Raw genomic sequence first — 15,701 nt, 5'->3', positions numbered from 1 at the left:
GGAGCAGTGTGTATGGATATTGCTGGAAGAGATAGATTTTTATAGGCTCTGTTATAGGATCCATTGTGAGGTTTTCTTCAATAATGTACACATCAAAAACTCCCACAATGATAGAGAAAATGAGAAGGGTTTAAGTGGGAATTTAGTGGTGCAGAGGGTGGGAGTTGTATCAGCTACTTTCTTGCTGCTGGGACAAAATACCCAACCAGAAGTAGCTTATGGAAGGAAAGAATCAATTTTAGCTTCCAGTTGCTAAGGGAAGTGTCCAGCGTGGCTGGGAAAGCATGACACCTTCACATCAGAAAGCAAATTGGGCTAGACTTGACACCTCATGGTCTGCTTTCAGTGACACACTTCCTCCAGGAAGGTTCCACAGCCTCCCCAAACAGTGCCAGCAGCTGGGAATTAAGTACACAAACACATGAGTCCAGGGGGAGCATTTTGCATTCAAACCACCACAGGAGTCAAATTTCCACCACGGTCTCATGGGTTCAGGAATCATCCTGCTAAGAGTGCATTAAGAGACTCCACTTGCCTATCATAAAATAAGTGGGTTTAATCTGTTGAAGAAATTTTGTGAAGACAAACATCACTATGTTTACTATCACACTTATCAGACGTTATTTCCAAGATGAAAGGCAGTTTTCCCCCTGGCTTGTAGCCATTTTAACTATCTTCAAACAGTACAGTAAATAGATTAGAGCCTTAAAAGGACCAGTTTCCAAAAGTGGAGTACTTGAATTACCGTAGGTGAAAGCTTTATCTCACACTAAGACCCCCCTTAACCCCATTTCACATTCCATAGCAGGTCAAATAAACATGAGTGCCTACTGCCCACCACCGTGCCAACATATTATGCTGGTTAAGGCTGGACTTGCAAAGGCTGTCAGGATGACGACAAACATTGGGTTTGTTTCTCCCAACACACACCTCAGGAATGAATTGCTTCTTTCAAGGGCAGCTCTTTAGTAATTATCCTTTATACTTTGAAAGCAACATGGATAATATGAGGGCAAAAACAATGTCAAAACTGAAGAGGGACTACTTGGAAAGAAGCAGAGATTCAGTGGAGGAAGATGGGGAGAGGGAAGAAAAGAGGGTGGAGGGAGGGGATTATGATCAGGGTTCAGTGTATGTGCATGCCTATGTATATGTAATATATGGAAGTTATCAATTAAAAGGTTTTAAATAGTGAGAGTTGGGTGCTTAGAAATAGGGCCCAGTCCTGTCTGTGCTTACAGAGTAAGGTTATAGACCCATATCACCATGTCTGACTTAAAAATATTTTATAGAGAATTTTTATATTTGCACATAATATATTTTGATAATTCCTTCCATCATCACCTCTTGTCCCCACTCCCCCATGCTTCCTCTATCAAGACCCTTTTCCATTAAAAAAATACATTTATTTGTTTTTGTTGGGTTCTCTCTCTCTCTCTCTCTCTCTCTCTCTCTCTCTCTCTCTTTCTCTCTCTCTTTTTTATGGCTTTTAAGGTAAGGACTTGTTCGAGCCCAGGTTGACCTGGAATTTACTATGTAGTCTCACTATGTAGCCTCGAACTCACTCATGGCAATCTTCCTACCTCTGCTTCCCAAGTGCTGGGATTAAAGGTATGTACCACCACGCCTAGCCCCTCTTCCATTTTGAGGTCTTTCTGTTTTGTAAGTTAAAGGCAAGGTCCTTTATATAATCTTTAATAAATGGTAATTAAATGATGAAAATATAATTGGGAACACCAGTGTATTCTTCCCAGAACTTTCAAATTTCCTACCTGGACATAGCTAGGATGAGAAATGTCTCATTTCAAACTGTTAACTTGTGGTTAGATGGAGTTCAGAAGAGATACTACAAAAAATCCTCAGTCGCAGGGCAGTTTCCATGAGATTTCAGGTGACTTCAGCTTCACTCATGAAAACTAATGCCACTGGAACCCCTGGCCTCCTTATCTAATCCAGCCGCGGATGTCTGTGGGCAGTTGGAAGCTTCTGACATATGTGAAGTCAGCTGGAACATCTGCTGGCATTTTCTCCCTTGTTGCTAAGTTCCCCATCTTGCTCTATTTCAGGGCAGGCAATCGTAAAGCAATGTGCTTCTCCCTCCTCAAGTCAAGATTTGATCTTGAATACTGCAGAAAAGGTTCCGTGGGAAATGAAGTGATCCATAGAGGATGTAGCCTCTTGGCTACTTGAACATTTTGGCAAGAGGAAAGCGTGTTAATACTTTCTAATTTGCTGCAAATAAATTTCTTTGCCCTTTTCATTTCCTCTTTGTTCAACTGACTAGTGGTTAATTGGTTGGTTGTTTAAAGATTGCTTATCATTCTGGGGTTGAGAACCCAATCCTAACAGGTAGGCTTTTCATCTTCAAATTATAAAGCTCTAATATAAAATGATGCTATAAAAATATGTCTTCTCACATTTTTGTAATTTTTTATGAGAGAAAGAGGGAGAGAGAATTGGCACACCAGGGCCTCCAGCCACTGCAATCAAACTCCAGACACGTGTGTCTTCTTGTGAGCATGTGTGACCTTTCCTGCTTGTGCCACCTTACGCATCTGCTTACATGAGCACGGGAGAGTTGAATGTGAGTCCTTTGGCTTTACAGGTAAGCACATTGACCACTAAGCCATTGCTCCAGCCCTCATTTTTTTTTTACATCAAATAAAAATTGTTATAATTTTTATGTATTTTCATGTATTTCAGAAAATGTAGTGCAAGAACTTTCCTTGATTCATGAGTTGTATAGAAAAATTTTTTGTCAGAATATTTTTTTAATATAGAGAAGCCATAATATAGTAGTCCATGCTCTCATTTTCCTGAGGGCTCATAGGGCTTATTACCCAAGAATTAGTTTCACCCTTGGTTGGGGGGAAATAGTAACACTGACCCAGGAATATAACTGAAACTTAGACACCAAAATGATGCCATGTGCTTCATCAGAACTGTTCTCCAGTGGCGATAGAGAGCATTTAAACCCCTCAATGCAGAACCTGGCATGTGAGCACTCAACCCACGTCCCCATTCATCATCCACCCTGACACAGGAATGAAGCCCGGTATCTCCAAGGGCCTGGGAGATGACCTGAGTGTGTGCCGTCTCTGAAATGTGAGATAAAAGCAGTCTTTTCACGAAATCTCAAATTCTTGTGTTTTCTTGCCCTTGGGTCTTTACAAACAGAAAAATGTGCAGCTCCTTGAAGGCTCGTGTTTCTTACATTTGAGAGAATGAAAATTTTATGTCTGTCTAGAAAGATAGACACCAGGACTAGTGATGGTTGTGTTTAGAGACACCAAGCGCATGTTTGCCAAACAGGGAAGAGTGAGGCAGATTGGAGCGGTAGCAGACATCGCTGTGGCTCCTGTCTCCTGAGAAGGGTGTGGTGGGTTAAGGGGGACTGAGAAAAATCACTGGAATTCAAGCAATAAGCCAGATTCAAGCAATAAGCATGTTGGGACAGAAAATTAAATAAGAGAGCTAGAGAAAAATGTGATGTCCTATAAAATCTAAAATTCTGCTCCTTATACCTTCATTTTTTCAATATATTAAGAAGTATATGAAATTAGAGTCTCAAAGCCATCTAAAGAAGACTCTGCCCCCAAACCATCTGTGAGTTTTAGTACAGCTACCAGTTCCAAACACTACAGCTGGAATTCTGTCCGTGTCTGGTTTTAGCTTCCACTATTGTATTTGTGATTTTATTCTATAAGTGGGGTCTGGGCCAAAATTAACCAACAGACTCTCTCTTCCATATAAACGGGACACTTGAAAGAGAAACCGCCAGCTATAATTTTGTATATGGTTTCAGACAAAACAAACAAGCCAATGAAATTCATCATGCTCGGGTTTGCAAACAGTTATCTATCCAGGAGGCCCAGGGCGCTGGTTTTACATGGAGTTGGGCAGCATCTGACTCAGGTAAGAAGGCTCCACACCACCTTCCCATCCAGAGAAATGACAGATGACCACCTGACACTCCATCCCCCCCCCCCCCCCCCCCCCCGCCCCATGAGCCTGGCATGAAAGACTTTGAGGATTCTGCCTCTCGCAGAGCTTTGTTGCTGACTTAGGTATTAGTTCCATCAGTCATCAAGGAAACATCTACTCTTCAGATGCGGAGTTGGCTATACCACCAAGCACTGTACTGTGTGATTCTATTATAATAATGGTTATTTTGCCATAGTAAGTCATTCTGTAATTTCCGTGTTCAGAATCATACGGCTTTGGTTTTTAAAACAACTTCTGGTTAATTTATTTTTCTTACTTCTTCCCACTTCTCTGAGGCAAAAAGAAAGAAAAGAAAAATAAATTTGTTTAGACTGTTTATTTTTGATTTCAGCCTCTGCCTTCTTATGCAAACTGGGCTTTCTTCATTCTTTCTCCCCACTATTTTTTTTTTCTAAGAAAAATGAAGCATATGGAGCCTAGGAAAATATTGCCTTTACAAAATACCTTCCAAGAAGCTGAAATTTGCTCCAAGTTTCTAAATTATGTTTCAAAATCTGAAGTTTTCCCCATCTTATCTCAAACTTACATTTGGAGACCTTAGTATCTTCCTCTTTGCTGGGCAGCAGTTTCTAAATGTCAACTACAGTTTATTCTACTTTAAGTAAAGAATTTCAAATTAATGTATTTTTTAAGCCTTTCTATATTTCAACTAAAAAAAAAAAAAAAAAACTATGCTCTCTCTTGAGGGATTATAGGATTCTAGATGTGTGCAAATCCTTCCCCAAGCTTATGGTGTGATAGCTGACCTCAAGGAACTCCCCACCCATCCCTTCCTCCACCTCTTTCTTTGCAGTTGAAAGTCACTGGAATTCCTGTCCATTCCTAACACTTGATGATGGTGTGAGTTCATTGCTGAGCCAGCAATGCACATCAGCAACATCCCTTGGGAAATTTGAAAACCCAGCTGTTTCCAAAATCCAAAAAGTGCCAAAATTTCTGGATCCTTCTAGAAGGTCATAGCCTTGTTTTCTAGGCCTTTGGCTAGGCATGGTATGAACTCTCCAAGCAGAAATGAGCATCAAGTTTGGAAGAGAAAGAAAAGAAAGGAAGGAAGGAGGGAAGGAGGAAGGGCAGAAGGAGGGAGGGAGTAAAGAAGGAAAGGAAAGAAGGAAGGAAGGAAGAAGAGACAGAAGAAGGGAGAGATGAAGAAAGAGACAGACAGAGGGAGAATAAGAAGCTAAACAAGCAAATATACCAAGAATGAAAGAATTCCTAGAAAATAAAAAATGAAAGAAAACTTTGGGTTCATCTATAGGCCTAGGGCATGAGGGAAGCTACTTGTTGAAGGTAGGATCTGATGGTCATCTTTTTTTTTTAATATTTTTTGTTCAATTTTTATTTATTTATTTGAGAGCGACAGACACAGGGAGAAAGACAGATAGAGGGAGAGAGAGAGAATGGGCGCGCCAGGGCTTCCAGCCTCTGCAAACGAACTCCAGACGCATGCGCCCCCTTGTGCATCTGGCTAACGTGGGACCTGGGGAACCGAGCCTCGAACTGGGGTCCTTAGGCTTCACAGACAAGTGCTTAACCGCTAAGCCATCTCTCCAGCCCGATGGTCATCTTTAGAAAGGTGAGAAGGGAAATGTCATGCAAATCTGGACAAGCCACAGTAGTTTGGTACATGTGAGTGTGTATTAGGAGAAAAGAGTGAGAGCTATTGAGAGGAAGACTCAGAAAAAAGTGGGAACAGATGCTATCAGGTAAACGCTTCATGCTTCCAGTAGGATTATTTTTTAAAAGCAAACTTCTTAGAGCCCTGACTATTTTCTATGTGGTGAAGGTAATCCCTTGATTTTATAACACTGAATTTACTGGAATGTGGAATTAACACTGCCCAACCACTACTCCAATATTCATACTAACCTTTGGAACACGTAATTGAAGCCTATTTTACCGATGAATAAGCTGACTCTCAAAGAGGCAAAGGTGATAATTACAAAATGAGCCCCCATTTTCTTTTTTTCTTTTTTTTCTTCAAGGTAGGGTCTCACTCTAGCTCAAGCTGACCTGGAATTCACTATGGAGTCTCAGGGTGGCCTCAAACTCATGGCGATCCTCTTACCTCTGCCTCCCAAGTGCTGGAGTTAAAGACGTGCTCCACCACACCTGGCTCCCATTTTCTTTTTTATGTTTGATTGATTGATTAATAGTCCTGGACAGAGAAACCAGGTCCTCACACATACTAGCAAATGCTTTACTACTGAGCTGCATCCCCCATCACCCAACCCTTTCCCTTTAGTTTTGGAGTTTTGAATTATTTTACATTAATTATACAAGCTAATGGGTTTCATTATAAGATTTTCACACATGCATATAATATACTTTGATAATATAAATGTCCTCTTTTGTCTCATTTCCTTCTGATTTCCAAATAATTTATTCAACTTTTATGTCTCTTTTTTAAAATCTATCTTACATGTATGAGAGAAAAATGTCACATTTTTATTCTAAAACTTCTAACACCCTCCTTCTAATATATATATATATAAAATATATGTGTGTGTGTGTGTCTCCAAGTACTTTAATGACAAGAAAAGTTAAAGCAACTTTTTCCTAGAAAACAAGGATTCAGAAGCTTCGCTGTGATCCAGCTACCATTATATATCTCACAGTAGAAGGCTTGGAAATCATGCTGATGTTTGAACATGCAACTCTCCACATGAGCTATCTCTTTCCGGTTCTCTTAGCTCCTTCCCACTCCTCAGAGGCAGTAGACTCTTCAGTATGAGGAATGTAGAGGAGATAAGCACCGGCTGAAATGTCAGGGAAGCATGGGGGTGGATGGTGAGGGCAAAGCAAAGGCCAGTTTCCCATGTGTCCTGGTGGGCCTTCGATTCTTTATGCGCCTCCGAAAGTCCAAATTGGGCCAACAAACTCTTTCTACCTGTTTTACTAAACTTTTAAAAACTTTCTCTTCTTTCTGGGGATTAAGCTGCCCAGAAAATCCAGAAGGTTTGAAACAGCCTCCTCCAGAGGAGGTGATGTTTTGAAAGAGGTCAGTATGGAAGAGAGCCAACAAGAGAGGGGAAACATCCAAGAATACACATCCAAGAATACACCCCTCAGAGTAATTTCTGTGCCAAAGGAAAACACACTCACCTGGACGTTCTAGGAACTGTTCCAAGGACATGAGTTTTACATATATATATATATACACACACATATACACACACACACACATAGTTTCTGGTGATCCCTATTCTATTTTTGTCATCCTTTTACTTAATTGTAAGTGTTAAAATATTTCACAATGCTTTTTAGCTTAAGGTATGATGATAAATGGCTTGCTAACTTCTTTGTGGTCTTGGGGCCAATTTATTTTCTCTTTTTGGAATATGTTGCTGAAATAAAAAGTATGATTCAATTTGCAAAGATTTGTACTCCCTTCATAAGAGATTCCCTCTGTGTAAATAAAGCAAGATGGCTAAGAGCTATCTGGGTTTTCCTTGACCCTCTGCCCTTTCTCATACAGGGGCTGAGAGGTGGGGAGGTGCCACCTTGTGCCCTTGTACTGAAAACAAAGTAACACATGAGAATGTCTGTCCCTAATTGCATCAAGGTCCCATTGGAGGTGTGATTTGAGAGACAGTGAATTTGGGGGGCAACCACTGTAATTAATTCCTCCACTACGGATACCCAGTTGATCCTCTGAAGCTTAAATCAATCATCTTAAAAATAAAATAAAAAGAACTGGGCGTGGTGGCACACTCCTTTAATTCCAGCACTTGGGAGGCAGAGGTAGGAGGATTGCTGTGAGTTTGAGGTCACCCAGAGACTACAGGTCAGCCTGGGCTAGAGTGAAACCCTGCCTCAAAAAAACAAAAAACAAACAAACAAACAAACAAACAAAACACACGCACACACATATTTGGGAATATATAGAGTTGGGTGTTTTCTGACAAATGTGGTGTGTATATCTGGTCCTTCATTGGTAACCAAGACTTTGGGTAAATTGGATAATCTCTCTGAGCTTTGGGGATGAATATAAAACCAATGGCTTAAATAAGACCCGGTGATATCTCTCACTTGGCTCTTGGCAAATGGCTGTGCCCTTCTCTAGCCAGGAAGGTTCAGCAGCTAACCAAGCTTACTATGTCTGCCATTATAGAATGACATAATGTCCAGGCAAAGCAGGGCCAAGGGATGCGCATGAGGAAAGGTAGAGCTGCAAATGGCCCAAAGGCCAAAAAATACATTTGAAGACTATAGAGATGGCATAGCAGTTAAGTGTGTTTCCTGCACAAGAGTGAGGGCCTGAGACTGAGTTCAGATCGCCAGATCCCACAGAAAACAGCTGGACATGGCCTGTGCCTGTGCCCGGAGCAAAGATCTGGGAATTGGCTAAAAGCTGCTAGATCTGGAATCAGGAAAAGAAGACACAAGTTCAGAAACAAGGCCATTAATCCCAGCACTCGGGAGGCAGAGGTAGGAGAATTGCTGTGAGTTTGAGGCCACCCTGAGACTACATAGTAAATTCCAGATCAGCCTGGGCTAGAGCAAAGACTCCACCTCAAAAAATAAAAAAATAAAGAAAAAAAGAAAGAAAGAAAAAGAAAAGCACAAGAGCAATGGAACTGGACATTCAATTTTCTCCTCTGACCACCATAGGCAATTGGGCATATAGGAGGCCCCAAGAGTAAATACAGGTGCATGCAGTGCACATGCGTATACACACACACACACACACACAAAGTAAAATGTGAAAATAGATCTGGATCCAGGCATGGTGGCGCACACCTTTATTCCCAGCACTTGGGAGACAGAAGTAGAAGGGTTGCTGTTAGTTCTAGGCCACCCTGAGACTATATAGTGAATTCCAGGTCAGCCTGGGCTAGCATGAAACCCTACCTTGTAAAACCAAAGAAAGAAAGGAAGATAAAGAAAAAAATATTTGGGAAATAGTTGAAGAAACAAAACCTGAGCCACATCTTTCATCCTCCATGGAAAGGTAAGGTAATTTTCACTGAGCACTGACCATGCCAAGATGTAGTCTAGCAGTTTATTGACTCCTCACAGGAACTCAAGGACAGATTATTGTCATCATCAGCCCAGCTTGGCAGATGGGAAAGTCGGGTTTCACGAGTTAAGTTGACATGCCTCCAGTCATTCATGAAGGGTGGTAGGTGGTGACATCGTGGGCTCACATCAGACTGTGGTGTGTCAGCACTCCCGACACACTGTCATGTTGTGCGATGACTGGACACCTGGCTGCTGGATGGCCCAAAAATGGTGGGGAGAGGTCTTGACCAGTATCTGGTGACATCCATGATTTGTCCTATAAACTGTCCCAACACAGGGGAACCAAGGAGAGGACAGGACTGATCGGGAGGATAAGGCACACAGCAGAAGTGAATGCCAGACCTTGGGGAGCTGCTGATGCGTAAGAAAGAGGCAGGGCCAAGGGACCCAGCTGTGAGGATCAAGCCCTGATTTGGGCAGAATTCCTCTCCCTCCTACAGGCCTGCCAGGAAGGAGGCAGAGGAAGCCTCCATCTGTCAGTAACACTTCCACACTGGCCATGTAAGCTGCCTCAGATTTCCTTCTGGCTCCCACTGTGTTTTCTTAGCACAGATGGCCAATTTTGGATGTTAGGGAAAATTTATTTTCTTATGGAAGGACTTAGATTCTTATTCTTTCCAAAGGTTTTTGTTCATTTTATATAGACTTTCTGAAAATATGCAGCCCCCCAGTTCAGATGAAACTCATCTTCTTACTTGCAAGTGAAATTAGTCTTAATGTGTATTACAGGATGCACTGGAATGGTGGGATTTTTTTTTTATCACCATGTATAAAATGATCAAGTTATAGACCAAATTTGATGGAAAAAGAAGGAAAATTCACTCCTTATTTCAAGTTACTGACATAATCTTGTCCTTTTCTTTCTAGTCTATTTTTTCATATGCCTATTAGCATAGTATTTGCATAATTTTATACCCTGCCTTTCACTTACTATGATGGTGTGGCTCTATTTCGGTATAGTCCTTATGTCCTCCTTTTCATCGGCTTCAAATGCCATTAAGTAGTGACAGCATTTTTCTAAAGTTATTAGAAATTAAGAAGTGAAGCAAAATTTGATTAATAAGAATGTGTGGCATTGAGAAGTGGCATGGTGACTGTCATATCCCGATAATAAGCGTTACTCAAAGTTCATGAGTTGAAAGATTGGCCCCAGCTTATGGCCAAGTGGGAGGAAGTTAGACCACTACTGTTTGTCATGAAAGGAGATACTTGAGCTCTATCCCTTCCACTCTCTTTGTTTCCAACCTAACACAAGGTGAAAAGCTTGACTCCATCACACACTCCCCATCTCTGTGTGTTGCCTGCCATAGGCCCTAAATCTGAGGAGTCAGCTGACCATGGGTGAACACTTCTGAAGCCACGAGCTAATATGAGCCTTTCCTTTTATGAGGTGGAGAATGCTGACTGACAGAAGGCAAATAATTCTCATCAGTGACAGAGCAGATAGCTGTCACAGAAATGGATTTGAAAATAAAATCATGAGCTATTTCTGTAGTGAGCTGCTTTGCATTAATAAGCAACTGGAAATTAAGAAGAGCTAACAGTTACTGCTAGCCTACTAGGTTCCAGGCAATCTAAGTGCTTGCAATATCAGCTTATTCACTGCATTTCTATCTTTTCATGGGAAATGCTACTTGCAGCCCCACAGAGGTACATACTGATAATGTTACTAAGAGTCAGAAAGCTGAAGGTATTTTTTTCAGGCTTGTATGGCTAGTAAGTGGCAGGGTATGGACTCAAGCCCACACCTTCTGGCTCCACAAACAGTATTCTTATTCACCATGTTATTTATTTATTTACTTGTATATTTGTTTTTAGACAAGGCCTCATCACATAGCTCATAGCAGCCTGGAACTTGGTATGCAGCCTAGCCTGGCCTCAAACTCATGGTCTTCCAGCATCAACTTCCCAGTTGCTAGGATGGAGACATCCTCACCATGCCCAGTTTATTGTTATTATCATTATTTGGAGACCACGAGATAGAGAGACCAAGACAGAGAGACACACACAGAGAGTGTTGGTGCACCAGTGCCTCAGCCACTGAATTCACACTCCAGATGCTTACACCGCCTAGTGGGCATGTGCAATCTTATACTTGCCTCACCTTTGTGTGTTTAGGCTAATGTGGGACCTGGAGAGGCAAACATGGGTCCTTAGACTCTGTAGGCAAGTACCTTAACCACTAATCCACCTTTACTGCCCCATGCCCAGCTTTCAAAAGATCTAATTTCATTTTGTTTTTGAAAGATGTATCCTTTTTACTTATTTGTTTACATGTGTGTACATGTATGTATGTGTATGAGCACACCAGGGCATCTGGCCACTGCAAGCAAGCACTAGGTGCTGTGCCACTTTCTGTGTCCAGCTTACATAGGTGGCTTAGGAACTGAACTTGGGCTAGCTGGCATTACGAGGAAGTACTTTTAACCACGGAGCCATCTTCCCAACCCCTCATTTCTTTCTTTCTTTTTCTTTTTCTTTTTTTTTTTTTTTTTTTTTTGGCTTTTCGAGATTAGGTCTCCCTCTAGAATTCCCTGTGTAGTCTTAGGGTGGCTTTGAACTCATGGTGATCCTCCTACCTCTGCATCCCAAATGCTTGGATTAAAGGTGTATGCCACCACACTCAGCTTTATCTTATTCTTTTTACTATTAATTAATAGGGGAAAAATGTATTTTTATGGTACACAGGCCGTTTGACATTCACACTATCTCAGATATCCTTTTCTCAGTGAGGACATTTAAAATGTACTTACTTGGACATTTTCACATATTCAGTGTACTGTCATTGCTGTGGGGCACAGTCTTTCTCTTGAGTTTATTCCTCCTGTATTAGGGAAAGTTTATGTTCTTGTAGCAACATATCCAGTTCACTGGTAATGATAAATTTACTCTTTATTTTTATGAGCCTGACTTTTCTATACTATAGTACATATTCATACATAAATGAGATTATGTGGTATTTATCTTTCTGTGGGTGGCTTATTTCACTTAGCTTCATGTCCTCCAGGTTCATCACCAGATTGGTGAAATTTCCATTTTCTTTTTAAAAATATTTATTTATTTATTTATGAGAGAGAGAGAGAATGGGCACACTACAGCCTCTTAGCCATAGCAAATGAACTCCAGATGCTTATCTCACCTTGTGCATCTGACTTTACATGGTGTAATAGTTAAGTGCTGCCAACTTGATCTGTTTAGTCATCCATAGAAATCCCTTTTGGGTGGATCCTTGAGATTGCTTCCAGGAAGGATTAACTGAAGGAGGAAGTCCTTCCCTCAGAGTGAGCCCTTCCCCCAGAGTGGGTGGAGCTGCTCAAAGGGGTACTTCATATAAGTAAGCTCTGGGTGCAAAGAGTCCTTCCCTCTTCCCACTTGGCTGCTGGAGCTGCTTGCTGCCTTCCAGTGTGGATTGAAGACCAGCATCAACTGAAGACCCATGGGATTGAAACCCAGTGGTTCCTCAGGAAGCCTCCAGACCTTCCTGCACTATCTGCAGTGCTGCATTGAGACTGTTGAGGCATCTGGCCATGTGGACTGAGCAGCTGCCAGGTTCCTTGATTCTTGGGCCTGCAACTGCTATTGGACTACCATAAGATAATCTAATAAATTCCTTTTTTAAAATAATTTTTCTAGCAGTTCTGTTCCTCTAGAAAACCCTAATACAGATTTGGTACCAGGAGCAGGGTTTCTATTAGACACCTGACTGTGTGGTTTGGCCTTTTGGAGCTGATTTCCAAGAGGAATGTGGAAGGATTTGAAATTTTGGCCTCAAAGTTCTGTAAATACATTTTAATGGACTATTCTAGTCAGAGTTGAAAGACCTGAATGCAATAAGAACTATGGACTGTGAGGTTTGGTTTATAAGGGTGAGAAAGAGCTTTGCCTGGTCTGGGCTAGCAGTTTGTGTGGGAAGCTTGCTGTTATGCCTGTGTCCTGAGAAGTTGTTCAGGGTTTCTTTGCATTAAAATAAACTGGTGTAAGCAGCGAGATATGGCACAGGAAAAAATGAAATCTTTGGGTGAACTGCTGCCCGCTTCACTGCAACTGAGAGATTACAACCTTTGAGACTGGGCTAGCTGACATGCACTGGGGCAACAGTAAGAATGTAGACTCAAGAGGGGGCGGAAAGAATGTCACAGTCACATGTTGGGTCATGATTTGCAGAGATATTTATCATACCAATAACTGGGGGCTAACTCCACAATGCACGACCCATTTTCATTAACAAGGAGGGTCAAATGGGAGTGGGTAGATCACAGATGAGCCTAAATAATGGTACCAAACTGCCTATATTTACTAAAAAGAAAACTAATAAATTAAATTTAAATTAATTAATTAATTGTTTTTTTAAAAAAAGAATGTAGACCCTTTGAAAGGGGCCTGAGTGCTCAAGAGTGTCCTGTTCTTCAAAGTCTGCTTGAACCATTTTCCTACAAATGTTATTGTATAGTTTTTCTTTACTTCTGATTAGAATTCTAGTGTGCATATGTACCAAAAGTTTGTTATCTATTCATCCAATGATGGGCACCTGGGTTGATTCCAGTCCTTAGCAATTATTAATTAAGCGACTATAAACATGGTTGAGCAAATATCTCTGTAGCGAAGCATGGAGTACTTAGGGTAAATGCCCAGTAAGGGAATAATTGGGTCTATTGGTAGTTCTATATCCGTCTTTCTCAGTTATCTCCATATTGATTTCCATAGTGGTTGTACAAGTTTCCATTCTGACCAACAGTGAATGAGGGTTCCTCTTTCCCCACATTCTCACCAACATGTGTTGTTGTTTGATTTTTTTAATGATTGTCATCCTTACTGGAGTAAGGTGCAATCTCATAGCTGTTTAAATTTGCATTTCCTTCATGATTAGGGATGTTGAACATTGTCTTGAATGTTAGCCATTTGTATTTCTTCCTCTAAGAACTTCATATTCAGTTTTCTGCCCAATTTTTGATTGGATTGTTTGTTTCTTTATTGTTTAGTTTTTTGAGTTCTTTGTAGGGTCTAGATATTAGGCCTCTGTCAGTGGTATAGCTGGTGAAAATTTTCTCCCATAAAGTGGGTAATCTATTGGCTCTTCTTACAATGTGTTTGTCTATGTTAAATCTTTCTAACTTCATGGGATCCCACTGTTTAATTTTCTAAACTACTGTGATATTGTTCAGGAAGTCCTTCCCCACTTCTATATTGTGGAGAGTTCCTCCTACTTTTTCTTCTAGTAATTGAGGATTTAAAGGTCTTATACTGAGGTCCTTAAACTATTTGGAGTTGATTGTTGTGTATGGTAAGATTAATGGGTCTAGTTTCATTTTTCTACATGTGATTATCCAATTTTTCCAGCACCATTTGTTGAAGATGCTGTTTTTTCTCCAGTCTGCATTACTGGCATGTTTGTTAAATATCAAGTAGCTATCATTATTTGACCTAAGGTTTGGGTCTTCAATTCTGTTCCATTGATCTGGACTTTTGTTTTTATGCGAGTACCGTGCTCTTTTTTTTTTTTTTTTTTTTTTCACCATGGGCTTATAGTTTAGCTTTAGATTTAAACCCAATATTTTAATATAGGTTTGAGCTTGGTATTTTGTATCAATTGTCAAAAAATATTAAAAATATGAAAGGATCAGACAACATAGGTTGGAGGAATAAGTTTATCAACTGGAAAAAGAAAATGACAAGAAATAAGACATGCTAAAAGATGACTTAAAATAACCAGAAATGGACCAGTCACAGTGCCTCACACTTGCAATCCCTGCACAGTGGAGGCTGAGGCAGGTGGACTGTGTGAGTTCATGGCATGGCTGGTGTACATGGCAGAGTCAAGATGTCCTAAACAACAGAATGAGAGCCTGTGTCAGAAAACAAAGACACAAACAAAAATTATCCAGAAATATTCAAATGGGCAAGGTCCTCAGTACATGGTGATACCCCAGTAACTGATCATGCCCTATACACAGTGAGTGACCCAGAATACCCAGAGAATAAGTAGATGAGTGAGCCATTGGAGCCAACAGTTACACCTTGCGTAGTTGGGCCGCACATCTTTCAAGTTGGCCTTGTGGACAACTTTGAAGTGGATGAAGTTTGTCCACACTGTAAAATGTTCTCGAATTTGATCTTGGCTTAGATGTTGATGGCCTTTAAGGCTCCTCAGTGGCCCAGACTGGTGCTCCTCATGGGTCTGCCTCCAACTACCACCCCTGGACATTTGAGTTCTCTTTCTGAACTCTGTTTACATCCCTTTCCCCTCTCCCTCATTTCTCCCTTCTTAAAACCTAGCAGCTTAGCAGTCCTACAGCTCACTAGCCAAACCTGGTTATCCAAATCACTCTAAAGGTCATGGCTTCTAATGGTCTAGTGCATCTTTCCTCCCAAGTAAACCTTTAGCACCAGAGAGAGGCCAGGGGAGGTCAGTATGGGCAATAGACCCTCATGTGTCATATTGGGAGCCAATCTGCTTTCTAAGCACTTGCTCATTTCCCTCTCTTTCTCTCTCTCCCCCTAAGTGAAATCTCTTTATTTATTACATTTTTAACAAAAGCTTTAAAACTTTTCTTGATAATCTCCGTACATATACACAATGCATCCTGATCATAATCTACTCCCACCCAGCTCCTTTGTCCCACACCATGTTCCTACTCTGCTAAAACCCTTCTTTACAACTATTTGTTTTTATTAAG

Source organism: Jaculus jaculus, chromosome 2, assembly GCF_020740685.1.
Source record: "Jaculus jaculus isolate mJacJac1 chromosome 2, mJacJac1.mat.Y.cur, whole genome shotgun sequence".
In the NCBI taxonomy this organism is placed as follows: domain Eukaryota; kingdom Metazoa; phylum Chordata; class Mammalia; order Rodentia; family Dipodidae; genus Jaculus; species Jaculus jaculus.
Note: the sequence above shows the minus strand (reverse complement) of the source record.